The following is a 2563-nucleotide window of genomic DNA, read 5'->3' as shown; positions in this document are numbered from 1 at the left end:
ATTATATAGTTATGCATTTTTGTTGCTGTGGTCTTGTTATCTTTGTTTTTGTAGGTGTGGAGCCAAGAAGTCGGGTGTGCTGTCTTGTGTTTTCTCAACATATATTTCACATATCTTCTAATCTCTCTTTCACTCTTTTTCATCATATTTCACTTTTTTGTTTCTCTTTCTTTTTCTCCTATTAAAAAAGCCACTGATGATGAAGAAGCTAAGACACTAATATTCAGATATTCAGTTCTGCTTTCTACTTAAGTGGAAAAAAATCTGGTGGGGCACAGCCCCCCGTGGCCACCCCCACTTGTTGTGCCCCTGGTGACTGACAGGTGATGTTCCACAGTGAAATGACGAGCTGGAGCACTGAACATCTCTGTTAGATCTAGCTGGAAGACCTTTCAAATTCGTCTTCTGAGGTATTAGCAGCTGAACCTGGTACCGGCCCACGAGCTGAACCACTGGTCCCCCGTCTGTCGTCTGCGCGCGATGGTTCACTCCAGCCTGTGGGCCGGTTCACGGATTGAACCACCGGCCCTCTGACCTGCGTCGGGCCGGTGGTGCAGCTCGTGGGCCTGTACCAGGTTCGGCTCGGTTGTGCCTGCGTCTTCTCAGTTATTCCCGTAACCTAGCAACATGTTCCTGAAGTTCTGTGCAGGGCTGGGGGAGCTCACAACTTCTGGCTGATTTGCTCGAATTAAAAGAAATAATCCTGTGTCCGCATCGTGATACGAAACATCAACAAAATTTAATTGTTTGTTACGTGTGCTTGTATGAACAAGTGTTGTAAATATCATGACAATCAGTCCACACGTTTTTGAGTTATGCTGTCCACAGACAGACAGACAGACAGACAGACAGACAGACAGACATACGCGACTGAAAACATTACCTCCTCGGCGGAGGTAATTAGGGTCAGGAAGTAAAAGTGTGTTTTTTAAATGAGATTTAAAAAAACAAAGTGAGGAAGTTTTCCCCAATCATTATTGCAAAAATCTGAGTTTGAAGGCAAAACTATTTTTTTAGTGGCCTGTTTAAAACACAGACATGGGTAAAATCATTCTCATGCTGCCTTTGGGCAGACACTAACTCCAGCATATTTCCCACTTGTTTTAAACATAGAACAGCCTCAGGGACAGAAGCTGGTTCTTAAATCTGGTTCCAAACACCACTCCTTCACTGAAATGAAACTCTTTCTATGTTTCATCCAAGCTGAAAGTGTTTTAAACACAGGGCATTAACCAGCATATTAACTCATCACTCGCTGACATCTCACTGTTCACTGAGCAGATTAAAACAAAATCCAAGATGGCCACTACAACTAAGTGACCTTAGTCAACACAATTATTGCTCTACATAAAGAATGTTTAATTTTTTACAGGCATTGAGGTATTGTGGTAGCAGCTGAGAGTCACGTGCTCTGAGCAATGATCAGATCGTTCACATTATTTTCAAAGATTTGACCAAAAACAGCTACAACTTTGTTCAAATATACATAGAATTATTTTGTCAAACTGACTTCTGGTTAGTTTTATTTTATATTTCTTTAAATGGCACTTATGGTACTTCATGGTACTTGAATATATGGTGCTTAAGTAGATTTATTTTAGCTGCTCAGTGGTTCTGATGCTGAGATGGAAAAGCACGTAAAGAAGGACATAATTTCCAACAGTCTCAAATCCAACTTAATGCAGTGTAGAAAGGCAACAATAGATACAAATACTTTAATAATTTGTCAACCAAGCTCCATCATATTTTAAACATCATATTGTTCCATACTTTCCTAACAGAGCACTTCGCTCTCAGACTGCAGGTTTACTTGTGGTTCCTGGAGTTTCTAAAAGTAGAATGGGAGGCAGAGCTTTCAGTTATCGAGCTCCTCTCTTGTGGAACCAACTTCCACTTTCTGTCCATGAGGCTGACTGTCTACTTTTAAGATTAGACTGAAGACTTTCCTTGTTGATAAATCATAGTTGGTTTAGGTTTCCTGAACTATTCTTCATTTCTGCTGCTGTCTTTAGTCACTCTGTGTGTTTATTATTTCTATCATCATGTTTTTTCTTTGTTTATCTTTTCATAGCAGCAACACCTGGGCCAGTCTTTCTCTGTTTATTTGATTCTTTTTCCTATCCTTTGATCCCTTCCTGTGAAAAGGGAGTTAATTCTTCCCACTGTCACCAATGTGCTGCTCAGGATGGGAGGTTGCAATAAGGCTTCTTTAAGTTGATAACTTTTCTTATTTGGATTTCTTAATGTTTCTTATTATTTGCCTGTGAGTCTGTTTAATTCTGGATTTGGTTTGGACTGAACTGAATTTACAGCGGGTAAAATAAGTATTGAACATGTCAACATTTTTCTCAGTAAATATATTACTAGAGGTGCTAATGACATGAAGTTTTCACCAGATGTTGGTAACAACCCAAGTGATCCATACATATAAAGAAATCAAACCATAAATGTCCAGAAATGAATTTATTTGTAATAATGTGGAATGGCACAGGGAAAAAGTATTGAACACATGAAGAAAGGGAGGTGTAAAAAGGCATGGAAAGCCAAGACACCAGCTGAACTC

This window comes from Austrofundulus limnaeus, unplaced genomic scaffold (assembly GCF_001266775.1).
Source record: "Austrofundulus limnaeus strain Quisiro unplaced genomic scaffold, Austrofundulus_limnaeus-1.0 Scaffold217, whole genome shotgun sequence".
NCBI classification, from domain to species: Eukaryota; Metazoa; Chordata; class Actinopteri; order Cyprinodontiformes; family Rivulidae; genus Austrofundulus; species Austrofundulus limnaeus.
The sequence above is the reverse complement of the archived record's forward strand: the minus strand, read 5'-3'. Positions refer to the sequence as shown.